Source organism: Pipistrellus hanaki (assembly GCF_964339955.1).
Source record: "Pipistrellus hanaki genome assembly, chromosome: 1".
NCBI classification, from domain to species: domain Eukaryota; kingdom Metazoa; phylum Chordata; class Mammalia; order Chiroptera; family Vespertilionidae; genus Pipistrellus; species Pipistrellus hanaki.
The window spans coordinates 26,742,535-26,764,147 of NC_140503.1; the positions used below are offsets into that span (position 1 = coordinate 26,742,535).

The 21,613-nt window shown below is 50.7% G+C and overlaps 2 protein-coding genes across 5 annotated transcripts in view; one reads left to right on the forward strand and one right to left on the reverse strand.

The window, feature by feature from the left end:
* PLEKHH1 (pleckstrin homology, MyTH4 and FERM domain containing H1) overlaps positions 1-17,838 on the reverse strand; it is a 71,310-nt gene extending 53,472 nt beyond the window's left edge. Inside the window, exon 1 of the mRNA XM_084866314.1 lies at positions 17,787-17,838. The gene's annotated coding sequence lies outside the window, so the exon portion shown is untranslated. The remainder of the gene's footprint in view (positions 1-17,786) is intronic.
* A 142-nt stretch (positions 17,839-17,980) lies between these two features.
* TMEM229B (transmembrane protein 229B) overlaps positions 17,981-21,613 on the forward strand; it is a 40,721-nt gene continuing 37,088 nt past the window's right edge. Inside the window, exon 1 of one of the 4 annotated variants that reach the window (XM_084867296.1) lies at positions 17,981-18,116. The gene's annotated coding sequence lies outside the window, so the exon portion shown is untranslated. Of the gene's footprint in view, positions 18,117-18,240; positions 18,461-19,772; positions 19,794-21,613 lie in introns of those variants that run through there. The other 3 variants (XM_084867301.1, XM_084867295.1, XM_084867298.1) reach the window with 3 other exon arrangements.

Sequence of the window (21,613 nt, forward strand, 5' to 3'; positions counted from 1 at the left end):
GTGCCTGGAGACCTGCGAAAACCTTTACGCCCGGATGTGGAAGCCCAAGTTCTAATTGCAAACAATCTGCCCCACGGGACCAAGGTTCTGACTTGTAAGCTGGAAAGAAAAGAAAGAGAGAGGAAAAAAAAAAAAAAAAAAAAGCCACCGCAGGCCAGGGTAACTTGCCTGCTTCTGTATGTGCTAGTGTATGTATAGATGCATGTAGTGACTTATTTAAAGGAGCCGGCCCAGGAGGCAGAAGGGCAAAGCGGGCACTGCCTGTGGCAGTTTCTTCAGGGCACCCTGGTTCTTCAAGGGTTTAGAGTCCCTCAGCTCACACCATTATAATCCTACAAGGGGGGTGGGTTGGGGAGGGGGGGTGGATCACTCAATTTTAGGGTAGGTGGGAATGGGGTGAAAACTTTCCTCCCCCAAGGAATGAACAGAGGCAAACACCACCAGGACCGGATGCTCCAAAGGGGCTTTAAAAAGACTCAGTCCAGGTGGTGGTGAAGGATCCCTGGCTCCAGCCCAGGTTTGAATCTGAATCTCTGGAGGCAAGCTGGCAAATTGCCCGGCGAACACGTTTCCCCAGGTGATTCTCAGGCACAGTTTTGAGAGCCCAGACATTATGAAAAGATGGTCCCAGTAGTTCAGGTGGCCAAGGGGGCAAGTTCAACTGGGCCAATTGGACCCCTGGGGCTGAACTTGCAAATAGATTCATAGTCTGGGACGCTGGCCTCTCCCGTCCCCTTCAACACTCTGGAAATTGCCTACGGAAGCCCAGAAGCAAGTCATCTGCCATTTGTAAGGGAGATTCTTTCATTCGTAGATTCATTCACTTTGAATTGTATAAATTTCAGGTAATACAAAGGGCTCACAATGAAAGTCTTCCTCCCACCCTGTCCATTGCCCCCACATCACTCATCCCCAAATACAACTATTTTTGTAAAGTTGGTATATTTTCTTATTTTTTATTTATTTTTATTTTTTAATAAATTATCTATGTACATATTTTACCATTCCCCCCCCCCCCATACATACCCACCCTCCCCAGAGTTTTGTGTCCATTGGTTGTACTTATTGGTATATTTTTTTAATTAATCTTCTGGGAATATTTTTCCCATTGATCTTTAGAAAGAGTGGGAGGAGAGGGAAAGAGAGAGAACACTGATGTGAGAGAGACACATTGATTGGTTCTGTCTGGTCTAAGGATGGAACCTGCAACCCAGGTATGTGCCCTTGACCAGAATTGAACCCGAGACCCTTTGGTATGCGGGTCACTTTCTAATCACTGAACTACACCGGCCAGGGCCATCATTAGTTTTGTGTGTATCCTTTCAAGATTATATTTATTCATGCATAAGTATTCATGTATTCATAAATGCATATGTATTCATATCCTTTCAACACTAGGAAATGTCCCTTGCTTTTTTTCCCTTGACATTACCATTTGTTGACTCTGAGTGTGACTTATCAGCCCAATTAGAGATGCCTTATTTTTAATGGTCCCCTAATATTCTTAATGATGGATATTTAGGATGATTTCAATCTCTGGCTATTATATATCTTGCTGCAAGGACTGTCTTTGCACATACTTCTTTTTTTAAAAAAAATATGTATTTTTTATTAATTTTTTACAGAGAGGAGGAGAGAGGGATAGAGAGCTAGAAACATTGATGAGAGAGAAACATCGACCAGCTGCCTCTTGCACACCCCCTACCGGGGATGTGCCCGCAACCAATGTACATGCCCTTGACTGGAATCGAACCCGGGACCTTTCAGTCCACAGACCGACGCTCTACCACTGAGCCAAACCGGTTTCGGCTGCACATACTTCTTGTATCTTTATGGTTTAATACCTAGAAGTGGTATTACTGGCTCTAACACAATGGGAATTTTAAATTCCAACAGGTGCTGCCAACTTACTCTCAAAGGAGACTGCACCAACCTTCACTTCTGTCAATATGTGTGTGACTGGCCCTTCATTCCCTGCCACCACCACCACCCCCCCTCACCCCGCCCCCAAGGAAGTGATTTTTCACAAAGAACATAGCTTTTAGGAAGGGAGCATTAAATGAGTTTTAAATGAGTAAATGTGCACGGACAGTTTTAGAAAATTGCTAACGCACAGAAAGGCGCAAGAAAGCGTTAGAGGTTAGTTCCCTAACCACACTCCTCTGTGTGACTGCCCCCTGCTTTGAGGTCTGTCTCAATCCAGGCTCTGTAAACTTGGCAAGTTCCTTAGCCTCTTTGGGACCCAGTTTCCTTAACTTTAATATGAGAATGGTAATGTCTCTCTCTGAATTATATCAGATGAAAAAGTTACATAAATTCTGGGGTCCAATTATTGTTCAATAAGCGATAGCTATTTTTTTCCCCCTCAAACTTTCCTCCCAACTTTTATTCTGAAATTTTCAAACCTACAGAAGTTAACAAACAATTACCCATATATTCTGCACCTAGATTTACCAATTGTTGACATTCTACCACTTTGTCTTTTTCCCTCTTTGTCTCTCATCTATTTGATAGTTGTACACAACTTTATCTCCTTTTTTTCATACCTTTTTATCCCCCTTTTTACACAATTTTTCGATCTTTTACTCATGAATATTTAGTATGTACCTTCCTAAGAACAAGGGTGAACACCCTAATATCACACTTAGAATATTTAACACTGATGCAATATTGTCATGTTCGATGCAGGACATATTCTAATGTCCCCAGTTGTCCCAATAATGTTCTTCATAGCTGAAGTTTCATAGCTCTTCTATTTTTTAAAATATATTTTATTGATTTTTTACAGAGAGGAGGGGAGAGGGATAGAGCATTAGAAACATCGATGGGAGAGGAACATCGATCAGCTGCCTCCTACACACTTTCTACTGGGGATGTGCCCACAACCAAGGTACATGCCCTTGACAGGAATCGAACCTGGGACCCTTCAGTCTGCAGGCCAACGCTCTATCCACTGAGCCAAGTCGGTTAGGGCTCTTCTATTTATTTTTATCAGTTCCTACCTACTACTCACCAGAGTGAATGGATGGTTAGAAGAAAATAGGCTCATCCCCGCAACTTCCCCACCTCTTGCAACTCTGGTTGGGTTTCTGGTGTCCTCTCTAACAGTCAGCAGAGGCAGCTGTTCTGACTCCCATGAGACCTGGCTCCTATATCACCCTGAACCACCCCACCCCACCCCACCCCACCCCACCCCACTACACCCCACCTCAGGAATGAATCCCTATGACCTCTAGGCTGGCGTACCCCAACTGAAACCTGAGATTCAGGGTTGGGATGACTGAGTCACTGTCCTTTTCCTGTGGTCTTTCTGTCTTATGGCACTTTCCATATGGCCCTGCCTGGAACTGAGGCTGAGAGTCAAATTGTGGCCAGACAATGACATCAGCTGACTGACACCTATGTCCCCCTCTCCCCTCCTCCCCCCTCATTTATGGTAGCTGACTTTTAAGTTCTCCCAGGTGCGCCCCTCAATGCCCAACTCTGAGCTTGGATGAACCATCTCCTTGCTTCCTGGCTCCGTATGACTTGTTGTAAAGGGAGAAATGACTTCGTCAGCCCAGCTACCTTCAGGTCAGAGGATTTGGGAGCAGGAGGAAAAGGCAGGATTGTGAGGGAGTTACCACAGCAGAGGGGGACTTTGTAAAACTGAAGTGAAGAAAAAGCCATCTTGGGCCCCATCTTGGGCTGGTGCTGTAGTGGGAGAGGGAGGAGAGCAGGAAGGGCTGAGGGAGCCAGGGGCCTGGGAAGCCTGCTGGGAAGGCTCTGACCCCCAGACCCTTGCAAGGATCCTTGGAGAAATGGTACCCACCACACCTACAGCTCGTTCCACTTGGTGTTAGCTTCTTGTAAGTGGCCTTACAGCAGAGAGAGAGGAAGAAAGCCACCATGTGCCCAGAGTCCAAGGGTCACTTGGGTCATTGAAACCGAGGGCCTCCTCTCTTCTGAGGGGAGGATGAGGCCTGGATAGCACTCATTGTGAACAGGACTGGGCCAATGTGGCCCTTTGGCAGTTGTCAAGCTCTTTTCTTTTTTTAGTCCTCACCCAAGAATATGATTTAAAAAAAAAAAATCCTTTTATTGGTCAGAGAGTGAAACATTCCTCTTTTTAAAAAATTTTTTTTTTAAAATTGATTTCAGAGAGGAAGGGAAAGGGAGAGAAATATAAAGCATCAATGATGAGTGAGAATCATTGATCAGCTGCCTCCTGTATGCCCCTTTACTGGGGATGAAGTCTGCAACCTGGGCAGGTGCCTTTGGCCGGAATTGAACTTGGGACCTTTTAGTCCACAGGCTGATGCTCTATCCACTGAGCCAAGCCAGCTAGGGCTGATGTTACAGATTTTAGAGAGAGAGAAACATGGATGTGAGAGAGAAACATCGATTAGTTTGCTTCCTGTCCGCGCCCTGACCTGGATTGATTGAACCTGAAATTCAAGCTCATATATTTGCAGCCACTGGAGATGAGAGGTGAGTGGAGGCCATTTGTCCCTTCCTACAGGTAGGATATTAAAAACAGCCGAGGCCGAAGTCTGACAAATATACAAACATTTATTAACAGGCAGGCACAAAAAGCCCCACAATCCTCAAGGGAGCCGGAGAGTTGGCCTGTCTGGTTTGTGCACATCATTCATGCGAGGGCCCAAGTCATCTTCCTGGCTATCTCCATAGTTTGAAAACCACTTATTTCACCAACAGAGGATTGTTTCTAGCATCCCTCAAGCACATTCAGCCCGCTGGGTAGAGCTGGATGACGGTTGAAGTGTTTATGTAACCACCCTCCAGAGTATGGATTCCTGATGAGAGTGCTTCAGAAGCTACCTAACCAACCACTCCAGGGCTGAGCGGGGAGTCGGGTATATACACACGCCAGTGGTTTGGACTGGATACATCACTGGTTCTGCGCCTGGTTCCCTCGGCAGCACCGTTGGAAAGAATGGGACCTTGAAACTGGCCAGACCTCAGTTCAATCCCAGCTTTACCATTTCCGTGCTGATGTAATGGGGGGTGGGGGGAGGGAGGGACGAGGGGGCTTGCATAAATGCTTTCTGCGTTCATTTCTTCTTTGTAAAATGGTGACAGTAATTCTTAACTGTTAGGGTTGCTGAAAGCATTCAATGAGATAATAGAATGCCTGGTACAGTAGCAAGTTCTGTAGAAAGGGTAGCTTTTGTTTCTCCTTGAACAAATATTTGCTGGAGGATTAATGTTTACCAGCTACTCTACTAGGTTTCCAGATAGCTGCTCTATTGCGTCAGAGGTGGTATCTGTTCCCAAGGCGCTCTCTTTGTTATAAGATTGCCATAGATAAGCAAGATGGCCCGAGAGACAAAAAGAACTGGGAGGACTGGGGACATGTTTGTTTGCCAATTCGTTTTCCCCCATGTCCTGGCCTTTCTAGGGACCCCACGTCCCAACCCCGTTTGTTTTCTCTGAACTGGGCTCTAGGCCCCAAAGAGACCCCTCCTGACTCACGGAGGCCCCCCTAAATGAAGCACCCCTTCCTCTGTCCTCAGGGCCTGGTGCTGTTGCTGTTGGAAAGAGAGTCGAGGGAAAGAGAGAGAGGAAAGAGAAGAAGGAGCCCTGGTCAGTCCTGGTCCAGCCCTCTGCCCGGAGCGAGGGGCAAAGCTTGGGAGCCCCAGTTACAGAGGAGTCAGGAGGCTAGTTCTGCTGATTCTCTGGAAGCAGCCAGGCAACCGCTCAGCGAGGCTCAGAGTCCCCACCCAAGTGGGACTGGGAGGGCGGTGGTCAGACATGCCAAGTGCAGGGTGCAGGGTGGGAAGCAAACGAGGTGGCCCAGAGGCAGGATTCTGTGTGTGTGAGTGTGTGTGTATGTGTGTGTATGTTGGGGGAGGGAGAGATGTCCTAACTTTGAGCATGGACTCTTCTTTCCCTTATTCCTTCGGTTGCTCATGAACAGATATTTACCATTTCCCAGACACCGGGTGAAGAAACACTGTGACCAATAAGCTCAGGGCACAGGCTTCCGAACCAGGCGCGCCTGCTGTTGGATCATCCTGGCTTTTCCCGGCAGGGATCATGGGGAAGAACAGATGTAATGACCACACATATCACTGCGAAGGATCTGTTCGGGCAGCTGTGGGCTCTGGAGCCAGAGAGCCAGGTGGATGATGGGGGCGGGGGCGGGGGAGGTTGGGGGGAGGGTGTTGTTCATGTGTAAAGCAGGAAACAGAATTCTTTCCTTGCAGGATGGCTGTGAAGGTGGCGATAAAGGGTCTGCCCTAGTGTCTGGCATATGATGGGCACCTGGTAAGTGTTATTAAATGAAAGTATTAATGGGGTAAAGGACTAGAAAGATGCCCAAAGACTAGGGGCTTGGAAACTAACAGAAGAATGGGTGGAAGGGGGGGTCTGGTGGAGGAGGACTCCAACGAGAAGGTAGGCAGTGACTCTCCATCTAACCTCACGTCATAAAACCCTAGGGACACCCATTGGTAGAGCGTCGGTCTGTGGACCGAAGGATCCCGGGTTCGATTCCGGTCAAGGGCATGTACCTTGGTTGCGGGCACATCCCCGGTGGGGGGTGTGCAAGAGGCTGCTGGTCAATGTTACTCTCTCATCGACGTTTCTAGCTCTCTATCTCTCTCCCTTCCTCTCTGTAAAAAAATCAATAAAATATTAAAAAAAAAAAAAAAAAAGAATATGGATTCAGACCCCGGGCGTTGGGATCAGCAGGCCCATGGGTTTGTATTTTCAGGGTCCGTAGGACCAGTAGGGTGCCGGGCAGTGACTGGTTTGTCATTCATCGTCTCTAACACTCGGTGATCTCTGAGAGCAACAACGGTGGAGGAACACAGGGTAGAGCTGATGTAATGACAACATCCATCCGTGGAAAATGACTTGTCCAGTGCAGCTGTGGGCTCCCCAAGCAGGAGAGAGCTAGGAGGAGGGGGGAGGGAGAGAGCTCAGTAACGGGAGGTGAAAAAGGGGCAGAGGGGATGGCAGGGAGGGAGACATGGGTGTGCCAGCTACGTTGGCAGCTGATGGAACTTGGGAGAATGAGGACTGGGTAAATCCAGGCTTCTCTGGCTGGGATTCTAGATCATTTTACCAATTACAGCATCATGGTTTTCAAGCAGCTGTCTTATCTCCATCACAAACAATGGCTGCTCACAGGAGGGCTGGGCAGGGCCCAGATCCAAGAGGCAGGCTGGTTCTAAAGCAGCTGGGAGAGCCGGTGTGGGAAGAGACGCCAGCTTCTGAGAAGCCAAGGAAACCCAGGCCAACCAACCAGGGAGCTGGTTTGGCACCTCGGCTCCTTTTTCTGTGTCATGTGAGTAGCAGTTCCAGACACTTGAATTCTCAAGGTGACCGTGTTTGGCCCCTGGGGTCCTACTTCTAGAGTTCAAATCCCAGCTCTGGCACCGAAGCTCAGTACTGGCATTTAGTGAGTACTCAATAGAGGCTGGTCATTATTATCTCTTCCCCGGATGACAAACCCGAGCTGAGAGAAAGAAAAGTCTCCCGCCCACCCCTACTTTACCCCCACACTCAGTTCTGCCTGAGTTTCCCACCAGCTCGTCCCAGAGTCGAGCAGTGTGAGAGGGCTGGTGAGCCAGGGTTCTGCTTTCATACATTTAACACATGTTTGGGAAGTGTCCACTGGGGGCCAGGATGCAGGGGAGGGAGAGTGTGGAGGAGTAGGTGGCTCATGCCAGGGCGAACCAGACCTCGGAGGGCCTCCCTGCCTCTCCTCCTGAAAGCAGCTGCTTCACCTGACAGGAAGTGGCCTGCAGCCTGGGGTGGGGACCTGCACGTAGGGCTGTGAGACTGTTTCCTCTGCGTCAGGGATGCATGCATCTCTCCACAGGGTGCCTTCCAGGCTGAGCGGTTGCTACAAGAGTGAACCAACGAGTGCTCCAGGATTCACAGAGAAGGGAAGAAGGAAATGCCTGAATAGATTCAGAGGACGTGACCATCGCAGCTCTTGCCCCTCCCTTCCCTCAGTGTCTTAGTGTGAAACCAATAGGTCTGTTATCTCCTTTGACCAACCAGGCCTTCATCTTGTGCTTCTGATCATCATGCTCAGGTTCAGGGTTTTTACTGGAAGTGTCAGGGCTCATATTCTGTTGGGAGCTCTCTTTGCTATAGATCCTTTTTGTGAAGGGGGGTTAGTGCAGATGACATAACCTGTCTTCCCTATCAAAGTCCTGGTCATGACCATTGACCTGCTGGGACATCGCAGGCTATCTCTCAGCGCCATCTAGTGGTCAGGGTGGCTTTTCTTTGAAAAATTTCTAATAAGGAGGGAACATGCTAATTGACCATCACACTCTTACAAAGATGGCAGTGCCCATAGCCAATAAGGAGGGAATATGCTAATTGACTGTCACACCCTCAAAGATGGTGATGCCCACAACCAAAAGATGGCAGTGCCCAGGGATGGCGGCTGCCCAGCTGCCCAGGGCCACCTGAGGTTTAGGTAACCAGGGCTGGCCAAGGCTTGCAGCAGAGGTGTGATGGGGGCGTTGCCTTCCCTGATCGTCAGGTTGCCTCCGGCCCCTGAGAGCTCCCAGACTTGAGAGGGAGCAGGCTGGACTGAGGGTATTATATGAATTTCGGGTGTACAGCACAGTGATTAGACATTTATATTAAGTGATCACCCTGATAAGTCTAGTACCCCCCGGTCTGACACCTAGGATGGCTTGTTTTCTTAAAGGGCCCTGAGCCCCAGCATTTCTGCTCCCATCCACACCTAGGGCCAGATCTGTTCCCTTCTGCTCTGACCACAGCGTGCTTTAGTCACCTCAGAAGGTGGTTAGTGGGCCTTTAATCTCTGCCTAAAGTGGAGGCTTTAAACGCTGCATACTTTGTTCCTGTCCAATTTTGCATAGTTTTAGGAGAGGGAATTGGAAAATCTCACCGTAGTAAGACTGGGGTGAAGTAGGGAAGATGGAAAGAACATCCTCCCTCTTCCCAGCTCTGGATGCCTGGCCCCAGCAATGCACAGACCACCAGCTGGGCACTTATTCCGTGTCACCCAGTCATGCCATATGGGCAAGGGACTGGAAGAGTCTCTTCCGGGCAAAGTCCAAGCCGTGGATTAAGGATCACCTTTGCTTTGCCACAGATTAAGTGAGAGGCCGTAGAGCTGGAACCAAACTGCTCAGCGCGAGATAGTGAGGGAGCTCACATACGGGGCGCTTTGTTCACGTGGGAGTGAGCCTTGGAGTTTACAGAGAAGTGGTGTGCGCAGTGTACCTTTCCAGAAAGGAATTTCCGCATATCCAACTTCTGAGTTTTGTGAGCCACATCCAAAGGAGGCACTACTAGTCCTTTCCCCTTTACGGAATGGAGCCCACCTAAAGGAACCAGGTGGTGTCTACAGACAGGCCTCGTACATAAGAAGGGAGCCCGGGATGGAGCAGAACATAGCTTCCTAGGGTAGGAAACTGACAGGCATTGCTTTTTCCAAACACTACACATTGTCCCACTGGCCATTGGGGACACTCTCGGTTGTCTTCTAGAATGATCTGATCCTGAAAGCAGGAATTTCCCTGCAGGGCATTAGGATCATTCCTATGTAGATCCCGGTTCTCTGGAACAAAACATACTCTTGTTTGTTTCTAAACAAAACATTAGTGTTGAAATAAATCCACCAGAATATTCAGAGTAAGAAATTTCTCTAAATACACTTGCCACTCGAAGCAAGTGAGATAGTACTGTGCAGATGCAGTAATGGTCCTGAGATGGGAAGTCATTTATAGAGGTGAGGATCACTAAAATTTTCTAGGACCTTGCCCTCCACTTAATTTTATTACTATTATTTAACATACTTTTATTGATTTCAGAGAGGAAGAGAGAGGGAGAGAGAGAGAGAGATAGAAGCATCAATGATGAGAGATTCATCAATAGGTTGCCTCTTGCACACCCCCTACTGGGGATCAAACCCACAACCAAACCAGGCATGTGTCCCTGACCGTAATTAAACCCTTCAGTCAATAGGCTGATGCTCTATCCACTGAGCAAAACCAGCTCGGGCTCTCCACTTTAAACCCCTGCGTTCACTGACATGGTTTTAGGATTCCTGTGTCCTTTCTTGAGCTACATCATTCAATATTCCTCACAGTGTGTGTTAGCAGGAGGATGGTTGACAGGAATATATTGTCCCCAGTATTTATTAGCAGCAATAACAAAATAGAAAAAAAGACACAGCTTAAATATCCATTTATTTCAACCTACTAAGTAAATTATTATGGTTCATCTAGAAAATAAAATACTTTGCAGCCATTAATACTTACGTTGAAGAATTATATTTAGTGACATGGAAAGATATTTCTTACTTAATTTCAAGTGGAACAACTTCTAGAAAAGTATGTATAGCATGGCTTATTTTATGTAAAATGGTATATATGTATATACATAACTAGATGTATATCTATGTATATAAATATGGGTAGAGTATTTTTTTCCAAATATTAACAGCAATTATCTTTGGGTATAGAAATTTGGTTGAATGCTTTTAGTTTCTGCTTTGTCCTTTTCTATATTATAGAAATTTTTTATAAGGAGTATGAATCATTTTTTCTAAGAAAGCTATTAAAAATGTTTTAAAAGTATTGATCTCACCAGTAAAGTAGAAAATTGAAATTCAGGGAAGTTGAGAAATAACTCAATAAAGCCACAATCTGCCCGTCAAAGAGTCAGAATTTGCCCTCAGAACTTTCTATCCCTTATGTTTAATGCCATTCCTTTGGAATAACTGCCTCTAACTGGTTAAAATCTTGGGAAGGGATATGGCCAGTGGAGACCTGGAGGAGTAGGGGGGAACCAGTGTTCTGATAAGAGGGACTCACATTGCTGGATCTCTGTTACCTCTTCAGAGCAATTAAGCTGTGACCACAACAGCGTTACTGGATTCCTATTATACACCATGCTCTTGTGGTCTGGCCGTTGTCCAGGCCTTGAAGGAGCAGACACAAGTCTGGAAACAGAGTTAAGTTGGGCCTAGTTCTAATCCAGACCCATTTTACATCCTTCAAGGGAAATGCCGCATTTAGCCATGTTCTCCTTTTGAGGAAAGAGGAAGGTGAAGCTAGTTGGGTGTAGTCCAGAGGCCTGACTTTGTGAGGTTCTGTGAGGGAGCAGGGCTGTAAATGAGTTCAAGGAGAAGGTCTGGAGCCCGTCTTCCTTCCCTACACCCCTTCTCATTCCCCCACACCCTCCCACGTTCCTCCACACCCCACCACTGCAGCATCGGAGACCCCCTGACCCTTCCTTTGACATTCCTAGCATCTGGAACATCAGTCAGCTCTATTCCAAGTGGGCAAGAGGCCGTTAGGACAGGGAGTGGGACCCACTGGGCCCTGTCTTCCTAGAACACCAACTGGGATTGAGATAGTAAAAGCTCAAGGACATGCTATAGTAGTTATCTCCATCACAGAAACGCCCAGAAGGACACTTACTGGATGGAGACGAGGCCCTGAGCAACCAGTTCCCTTCATCAGCCATGCCTCTGAGCACAGACACGCGGCTGCAGACAGGGCACTGAGCACTTCCATGTCCTTCTGCTGTGTTAGTGGAAACCCCACCATCTGCCCTTCCTGTCCCTACACCCATCTCCTGTTCTCCCTGGGGGGTTACAGTCCTCTGTGCCTGACGTGACTGCACACGGATTTGGAAAAATCCACCAAAGATGGCATTGCCCCCTTCCTACGTCTGTGTCTTGCTGAAGGACATAAGAGGAAGCAAACCTTGACCTACGCTGTGGGCAAGGAAGAGGGGCAAAGATTCTTTAAACAGAAAGAGGTGTGTAAATGTGCAAATACCGGTCAGTTCTGAGCCAAAGCCTGGGAGTTTTCTTGACAAATAGAGGGTGGGAGATATAAAGCCAGACGTAGAAATAGCCCCATCACAGAACACAAGCAGTCATGCACCTCCTTCAGCATGGAGGCGCAGCCTTGAAAGCAGTCCCTGGGAGTGCGGGGTCAGACCATCATGTATTGTTCCCATCTCCCTACAGCAGTTCTCAATCTTTTTACCTGTCTGACCCTCATCCTTAGTACAGGACAGGACACATTAGTGGTTTCTGAGTTGGATAGCGAGTTCTTGGCAACGGCTCAGCACCAGGGAAGAGAAGACACTAAATACCTACTTGTTAATCAATTAGCGTCTGAGACTAACAGGGCAACTGGAGCAAACAAATTCCCCAGACAAGATAGAGTCTCTGGGAGCATTCACCCATCGGGCTTCTGCAGCCTTTCCTGAAGGTGGCAGAATTCTGCCAGAAGGGCCTAGATGAGGAGGGAGAAAAGAATGGAAACGGATTTTATCCTATTATCCGGGACGCAACCTACACCCTACCCCACCCCCAGGCTGGGCTGCCTCTCAGCCAGCTCCCGTGGGAGAAACCTTTTGCCTCAGATTTACAAAGAGAAAGATTATTCCACTCGAACTCATCCCAGGACCTAGTGGGACCAGGCACTGAGACTTGGATGAGATGTCCTGATAGGGCATCTTAACCTGTTAATGTTGCCAAATCCCCAGATATCCTTCTGCAATCGCTGCGTCTGGCTGAAATTTCTCTTTGAACTGATACAGCGGAGTGGGGAGGGCACGCAGTGTCCCCCGGGGCAGCAGGGCTTAGATAGCGGCAGGAAAGCCATTAGTTGCAAAGCCTCTCAGAACCAGGCTCCCCTCAACAATGCCCCTTTGTCCCTCCTCAGACGACTTAAGCTCCTTGTATCCTGGCAAAGGGAGGCACGAAGGGGAGGTGACCAGCCTGGAGTTTGGTTTCTAATCTCTGGGGCAGAAATTCTTTCAAATTTGCCCAGCTCTTGGGCTGACTGCTGAGTTGGAAATGAGAGCAGCTGGGGAGTGGGGGTGGCTCTCCACATGATCCCCAAGTTTCATAATCAACTCGACCCTTCCCCCCGCTCCCCCAATTTACAACCTTCCCAGTCAAACCCACACTTAGAAGGAAGGAGTAGTGTAGTTTCCATTTTTGTTCATATTTTCACTTTAATTTCTTTAAGCATTGGCCTTCCCCACCCCTCACCTCAATTTGCCGCTAGCCTTACGAAACTGCATTAATTTCCAGGGCTGTCTTCGTGCACACACGTTAGTGTCTTAATGCTTTATGGATGAATTCACACGGTCACAGAATGGTGAGGTCTTCATTTCCAGGCTCAAGGTGTTCATGAATACTGCAGAGTCCTATCCGCTGTATTTTCTTCTGATGACTACAAAAAGAGGGAGGACATGACTTTCAAATATCCCCAAGGCAGGAATATTCTCTGAGAGCTCTGTGCAAGTACATACTCCTTTCCCACATGGACAGAGGGACAGCAAACCTTCCTGATAAAGCTTTAGTCAACTTGACCATTTCTCCCAGGTCTAATTCCTCTTTCCTCCCTCCACTGATGCTCCCTTCAAACCCTCAGAGGCAATATGTGAACATTCAAGGACATCCTCAATGACCTTTTGCACTTTCCAAGGTTCCCTCATTCCTGGCCTGCCTGTCTCCAGTGCCAGACCAACCCCAGAACAAGCAGTGATTTTGTTCAGCCATCCATGCTTTCCTGTTCTGGCACTTTTCAGAGTTTCCTGGTAGCTGCATGGTTCAACTAAGGCAAACTTGACTCTTTCACACTTGAGCAGAAGGGATAAAAAGATTGAAGTTGTTCTGGCAGAAGAGCCCTGAGCCCTTTTCAAATGCTTCCTGTTGCCTGGGCTCCCAAAGCTGTCCAGGTCCTCGCCTTTTCAAGTGTATTTTGCCAACATTCTCTTGAGATCCATGAGCCACTTGATCATATGCTTCCAATAAATTCCTTTCAGACTAAAGGTAGCTAAAGCTGGCTTCTGTTGCTTGCAATCAAAGAATTCTAAATGATACTAGTTCACACACCTTAGCCTCTTTCCTTCCTGTTTCAAGAAGTGTCCATCAGTAGACAATTAGATAAAAATAAAACTATGGTACATTTATACAATGAAATACTACTCAGCCATAAAGAAGAAGGAACGATTACCCTTTGTTATAGCATGGATAGACCTGGAGAGCATTATGCTAAGTGAAACAAGCCAGTCAGAGAAAGACAAGTACCATATGATTTCACCCATGTGAAATCTAGTGAACAAAATGAGCTAACAAGCAAAACAGAGACAGATTCCTAGGAAGAGAGCAGGCTGACAGCTGTCAGGGTGGGGTACAGGGCTGGATGAAGTAGCGGTGGAGGGATTGAGCAAGAAAGAAAAAAAATAAGAGGAGAAAAAACTCATGGACACGGACAACAGTGGTGATTGCTGGGGGAGGGGGTTAGGCGGAAATGGAGGAAAGTAGAGAGGGGATGAGTGGTGATGGAAGGAGACTTGACTTGGAGTGGTGAACACACAGTGATGTGCTGTGGAACTGTGCATCTGAAACCTGCTTTGTGAACTGGTGTCACCCCAATAAATTCAATGAAGATGAAAACAGGGCACTCGTACAAAGATACTCCTCCACTTTCCGACTCCCGCAAATTACCTTGGCAGTAAGTCCACTCTTACTGCCAAGACCGTGTCCCTAGTTTTCGAAAGAGAAGAACTTTTCTGTCCTTTTAAAAGGCAAACCATCCATAAACGAGTTGCTCTTGTGCGCCGTTAGTAAATTTCTTGAGGACTTCCAGGGGAAACAGAAAGATTTCTGCATGCTTGTTAAAGAGCTTGGGTTCCCTCGGGAGTCCTCCCCCCACCCACTACCCCCGTTCTCTCTCACCAGCTCTTTCTCCTGTAAAGCTGGTCCAAATGATTTCAAACTCAAGACTGATTTTGACTCCAATGCCTCCCTGCTCTCTTTCCTAGCATCTGGGACAGACTATACTTAGTCTCTCTTGGCCCCCTATTTCCTTGCTCCCTACCAGGTTCTTCCCAATTTGGCTGCGGGCCAGTCCCTCCCCTGAAATCACCCTCATCATCCACATCGCTCCTGACTTACAGTCAGAGGGCAACCCCACAGGGAACCAGTCAGCACTAACAAGTGCACAGAAAGTCATCAAGAAAATTACCCGGAGAAGAGCAACCCCTTCGCGAATGGCTTACTTCATAGAAGGGTACGAACGTGCTTGTCTTTCAGAAAATATGGCTAAGATTCTAACACGTTGAGGGCACTGTGGATACTGTGAAGACATTTGAAAGACTCTGTTCCCTGCTTGGTGAAGGGAACTAACATCAACTGCCTACTGTGGCAGGGACCTTTAAGCATGTCCATGTGCCTGGCACCATGCTAACTACCCAACATGAATCATCTTACTTATGCTTGCAACGGTTATGGGCCTAGTTATTTTTAAATACATATATATTTTATTGATTTTTTTACAGAGAGGAAGAGAGAGGGATAGAGAGTTAGAAACATCGATGAGAGAGAAACATTGATCAGCTGCCTCCTGCACACCCCCTAATGGGGATGTGCCTGCAACCAAGGTACGCGCCCTTGACAGGAACTGAATCTGGGACTTTTCAGTCCACAGGCCGATGCTCAATCCACGGAGCCAAACCGGTTAGGGCTGGGCTTGGTAATTATTGCTATTTCCATTGTTCAGATTAGGAAGTAGGCTCTCGAAGGTTAAATAGACTGCCTTAAGCTATCTGCAGAGGATGTGGAGTCTGAATCAAATCCAGGTTGCTTTGACAAGACAAGAAGGCAAAGGAAGGGCTGGCAACTGTTGGGGCTTAGTTTGTCTCAGGGCCCTTCAACCTGAGTCTGTATTTGAATCATTATCCACCGTTACTGTGCCTACCTGCATCCAGGTTCACCCGCCTCACTCGTTCACACAACACCGAAGGCATGTCGCAACCGTCATTGGGTGGAAAACCAGGGGAGCACTCAGTGCATTTTTAGGTCTGATTCTGTAGCAGACTGCTCTGCCTTCATCTTACTTGAAATCTTCTCAGGGAAGATAGAAAGGACTGTGGATGGGGTGCCATTGAATTTGAACTGCATGTTGTATAACTTTTGACCAAAACATAGAATACATTTTTGTTAGGAAGAAATGATTCCTAATTTAGGAATGAAGCAAACTCAGGCCATGGAGTTACATCCATGGGAGAGCTGGACAAGGTAGGGACTGGCTGATGCCTTAGCTCCTAACTCTTCCTTCTTTTTGGTTCTGTAACTGGCACCTTGGCTTCTAAGGATGAAAATATATATATGAAAATATTTTCCTAGACTTCAACGTTTAATTTTTATCTCTGACTTTAAAAGAAAGTCAAACATTTTATGGGTCCCAAAATAGGGTAGTTACTAGACATTGCACCTCCCGTGCCTCGTGGGTCAGTCACCCTGAATTCAGACCTTCTGCCTTTCCAGCCCATTATGCTTTCCTCTGTGCAATGCTGCCTCCCAGAGTCTGGGAGGGAGCCGCGCCAGCCGCTGGTCACAGGCTGAGAGAGAACCAGAGCCGGAGAACTGGGCCTCCAAGGCAACAGACCACAGGGAGGTCCTTCTTCAGCAGGTGGGCTTTGCGGCTAGATTAACTAAAGCCACTTCTTGCCAAGACTTTCCTGAGAGAGGGCCGTCTCCTGCCTCTTCGACAGAGTTCTAGGGACAGCTCACCTGCCTCACCGTAGCCTGACCCTTTCTCTCCTCTCCCTGCAGAGTGATCCTAGCAGGAAACACATTTCTATGATCAGAGGCCGGTGCTGAGAACCTTGTATGCATTACGCTGTTGAGTCATGAAAACCTACTTACGAAACAGGCCATACTGTCTCCATTTTACAGAGGAGGAACTAAGTCAGGGAAGCCAAGCGCTCTTGACCCTGACACCACATGGCTGCTCTGCACTTCCTCCATGGGTTTGAGAAACTCGACAGAATGCCTTCTGCCCCCATTGAAACAAAGACTAAGCCAGCTCTAGAAAGGGAGTCAATGGGACCGGCTTAGAACTCCTTGTCCACCTCACTCATCTCTAGTTCGGGGTGCACCTTTGAATATCCCCACCAGGCACAGGAGGTCGATGGAAGACCCACGGCCCCATCGGGCATTTAGAGGAAGACACAGGATCTGACTGGGTTCAGACGGTAGGAAAGCAGCCCAGCTTCTCACCCAGAGTGGGGTAAGACCAGCCGGGTGAGCCTCAGGTTCCTTTTCTTAGAAGACTCCATGCCACCCGAGACCTCTGAGAACTCTTTGTCGCTGTGGCATGCAATAAAAACGGGGAGACAGCTAGGAGAGAAGCGGCAATCAGACCTCTCAGGTCAGGCCCTTGGCTCACATAGGGTTTGTGTGAGAATTGGGTAAGGGCACCCCCTGTGCACGGCTTATTTACAAAAGGACACCCCAGAAGGCCTTGTACATTTTTTAAAACGCCCCTTTCTCTTGGCTGCAGCACCCCGTGCCAGGACTCAGGCCTGGCGTGGGGACATGGGTTGGGTTGCTTTCCTACTCCCTGCTCAGCTCTTTTTTTTTTGCAGGACCTGAACTAGGCTCTGACCTAGGACCTACCAGAGGGGCCTGCCTAAAGTCAGGGCCCTCTGTCAGGATTCCCCACCGTCCGTCCACATTCCAGAATCTCCAGGCTTCCCAGATGACATCCAGTATTTTCTACCTTCCAACAGAAGAATCTAGATGGACCTCAGACATACCTTGTTTGACCTTCGCTGTAAATCACCGTGGACATTGGAGGTTCAGAATGTGCCTGAGGTGAATGAATGCCTTAACTTCCACAGACCTCAGTTTTTCCACCTTGACTACGGGGCCAATGAAAACAACCTTGCCGGGGGCTGTTTCCATGGACGAACTGCACAGGACACAATGCTGGCACACAGGGGGTCATGGCCTGCAGGGTACCTACCGTGGATGTTTGTGCACGCAGTCAGTCCCCACACCTCCTGTGAGCTGGGAGGTAATGCTCTCCTCCGGGGGTTCCTGCAACACCTCAAACACAAGGGGCCTTGAGGGCCCGGGAGCTCCGCGCTGCAGCCACCTGCGCCGCGGCCCGGCGGGGGGCGCGCTTCCCGGCGCCCGGGGCGCGGCCGCCGGACTCCCGGCTGCGAACCGCGGCAGCGGGGCCGGCGAGGGAGCGCACCGGCGGCGGCCGACAGGCGAGCAAGGAGTTAACGGGGCCGGAGGCCGGCGCCTGTCAGACGCGAGCATGTGCAGTCTGCCCGCATCCGTACGATGGGTGAGTGCCGCCGCCGCCGCCGGGGGCTCCGATCGGCCCGGGCTGCGGCGGCTGCAGCCTCCGGGCCCCGCGGTGGGCGCCAGCCCCCAATGCGGGACTGGGCGCGGCGCCCGGGGCCGGCGGCGGGAGGCGGGGGGCACGGCGGGCCACTCGGCGCGGGGGGAGCCCCAGCCCGGCGTGGGGGCGGGGAGCGGGCGGCGCGGAGAGCGCCCCGGTCCGGGCGCGGGAGGAGGAGCGGGAGCCAGCCGGCCGATCGGCGCTCCCGGCCGCACCTGCCCGCACGCGGCCCGGCCCGGCCCGGCCTCGCCCTGCCCCGGCCCCGGCCCCGGCCCGGCCCCGCACGGGTAGGTGCCCCCGATGCCCGCAGAGAGGCCGGCTTTTGGCCCCGCGGGGCGGCCGGCGCGAGGGAGCGGTGCGGGCGGGTGCGGGGATGGGCAGACCTTGCGGGAAGACCGGGCGGGGGGCGCTGCCCCGTCCCGCTGCTTCCTCTTTGCTTTCGGTTTCGAAGCGGCTGCCGCCCCGGCGGGAGGGGAGAGCCGGCGGCAGAGGAGCGGTGCGCCGCCGGGGCTCGGTTCCCCGGGGGGATGGGCGCCCAGGGGGGCGTGTTGGGAAGGGGGTGCGCGCTGGCAACTTTCCTCGCCGGAACACAAAGGGGCGCGGAGGGGGTGCCAGGGGAAGGGGCCGGACCGGGAGCTCTGGCTGCAGAAGGTGGACACCCCCTTCCTCTGGGAGGAGGAGAGCACCCCACGAGGCCATCTCGGGAGGGCAAAGCGGTGTGTGTGTGTGTGTGTGTGTGTGTGTGTGTGTGCGCGCGCGCGCCAGTCTGTTGGAAGTTAGGGAGCCAGTGCTTGGGAGTGGAAATCACAGACCTTCCTTCGTGGGAGGCGGAGGACTTGGCAGAAGGGAACCGTCCAGAAGGACCCTGCTGCCTTCTCCCCGGGGCGCTTGGAAAAGATGGGTGATGATGGACTGCACACCCTGGGGCCCAGCCCGGCCCAGCCCCCTGGCTGCCAGCTCTCTCTCCCCCTCTCTGATCCCCAGTCATCCGGGCGGGAGGTGCAGGGCTGAGATGAAGACCGTGCATCCCTGCTCCTGGCAAGGGCGGAGAGATGCTGGCCTCTTTCCCAGGTGTCGTTCTTCCCCTCTTTCTGTGTGTGCCCAGGCAGAACGGACCCTTTCCCCTTCCTTCTCAGGACTGTGTCTCCCTCTCCCTCCGGTTTCCTTGAGGGGGAAGTCTAGTTGCCTCGGGCACAGAGCCCGGGGTGGCAGGTGGCTCAGATGCTGCTGCCTGCCCTCCCAGGAGGGAAAGAGCGGGACCCCAGGAGATCGGGGCCAGTGAAACCTTGGGGGCTCTGCTTACCCATGCTGTCGTGTTCACAGCACTTAGTAACAACACATGCGCTGTTCCTCCGGCCTTCAGACATGGGCCATCCGGAGGCCTGGGTCCTGTCTTTGTGTAACCAGGAAGAAGGATCAAGGGGAGGGCTGAATGGAGGTGGTACAGTGTCTTTCTAGAAAAACAATGGGCCAGGTCCCAGGCCCCTGGTCCCTGAGCTTGTGTCTTCAGGAATGAGGTACCTCCAGCTCTAAGCCGCTGGCCTGTGACCATCAGCTTCTCTCCTGTGGCAGGACTGCCCATTGCCTTTCTCTCCCTCAGAAAGGATTGCCCTTTGAGAGGTGGGTTTTCCCTCCGGTTGCAAGGCCGAGCTACATCCGCATGCCTGTGGAGGCAGAAGGTATTGGGGCAGGGGTCGGAGGGGGAGCTGGTCTGCTGGGATTCTCTCCTGCCTGCTCCTGTGAGTGAACCAATGATACAAGGGATTGGGCCAGCGAGCGGGGTGTGTGTTTGGGGGGGGGGGGCTGCAGGACATCTTGGTCTAGAGAAGCATGGAGGGGTGGGCTGAGATGAGGCGTGGCCCCCCTTTACAAGGTTTTGTATTTGGGGACAGAGATGGGTAAGTGGGAGACAGCGGGGGCTGGACCCGTGCATTCCAGCTGATCCTTGGAGCCAGATAACTTGGGTCACGGGAAGGTACAGGGGCGGGGGGTGTTTCAGGACCACCACGGAGCAGCAGGGGAAAAAGACGTCCCCTGAGCTCTCGACCTGCGGACCTGGAGCTGTGGCGAAGGTCAGGTGCAGGTTCTGGACAGAAAACACCCCCAGCCCCACTTCTAGGGCCCTTTCCCCGCTACATGGCAGGGTGGCCATTGCTCAGCCTCCCCCCACCCTTGGGCTGTGTCCCAAGCTCCTTATTTATAGCTGAGGGTGGCTCCTCCGATGTACGGACTGTAACATGAGGATAATGAGACGGAGTCCCCACCCCCGCCACCCCCGATGATAACGGAAGGGGGTTTTCCGTGGGTTGTTCCTCAAACGAACCGCCTGTAACGTGGGAAAGTGACACTTCCCCTGACTCCCTCCTTTAAAGCGATGAGGTGTGAGCTTTTGCATTTACAAAGCGATTTAAGAGCCTCGGGTCATGGCATGAGAGATGTCAGATGCATTCGGGAGCCTTACCCTGTCTCTGTTTCACTGGTGTCGGGTTTGCATCGTGTCTCTGAAGGGAAAGGTGTCAGTTTGGGGGGGAAGGGCTCCGTGACAGCTTTCGGGATAGGGAGAGCGCGGTGTGGGCCTTTGAAAGGGTAGTTTTTCATCAGAAGGGGGCTTGTGGCAGCACACGGGCGGTGGGTGTCCCTGTGTCTGCCTCTGCTCCCAGGTGTCTGGGAGCGCCTCCCTAGCAGGGCTCCCCGGGACAGGGTCCAGTCTGGCCAGCAGGACCAGCGCACCCTCCATGCCGTGAGAGCCTCTGAGGACGTGGGGGACATTGATGGGAGACGCGGAGACCTGGGTGAGGGCCGTAAAGTGAAGCTGCTTGGTTTTATCAGCAACCCTAGGAGATCTGGCTGTCCTTGAGGGAAGGGAAATCAAACCCTCCAACGAGAGCCAGGCTGTTTTCAAATTTGTGTCTCTTTTACTTCCCTCCTCCCTCCTCCCCCTCCCACCCTCCCAATGTACAGACAAGGCTGCTGGGGCTTTATTTTTTTCGTTGCAGGAACATTCCTTTTAAGGTGCGGGTAATTTCTTAACTTGGCAAGCGCTCAGCGCTCTTTGTGGCGACACCTGGCCCAGGAGGGAGTGCTGGGAGGGATTCCCGGCAGGAAGAGCCGGCCTTCCTGGTCAGGTCTCCTGCTTTCTCCACCGCCGCCTCCCTCTCGGGAACCAGAGGCTCCGTGTTTGCAAAGGCAAGTGTGGCCGGTTTCCGGGGAAGGCCTAGGAGCTGGCACTCTTGTGTACCATTTCCTTGGGGGGAAACTGAGTCACATTGAGCGTTAGCTCCCTGGCTGTGGTTGGACCGGATGCCTCTGTTGGGGGGGAAGTTTTCCTTTCCTGGGATTTCAGAATGTTTGGACTCAAGCGCTGGGAGAGACGGGTGTGTGTGTGTGTTATACTTTTTCTTTATCTTTCTTTCTTTTTTTTCCTAAAATATATTTTATTG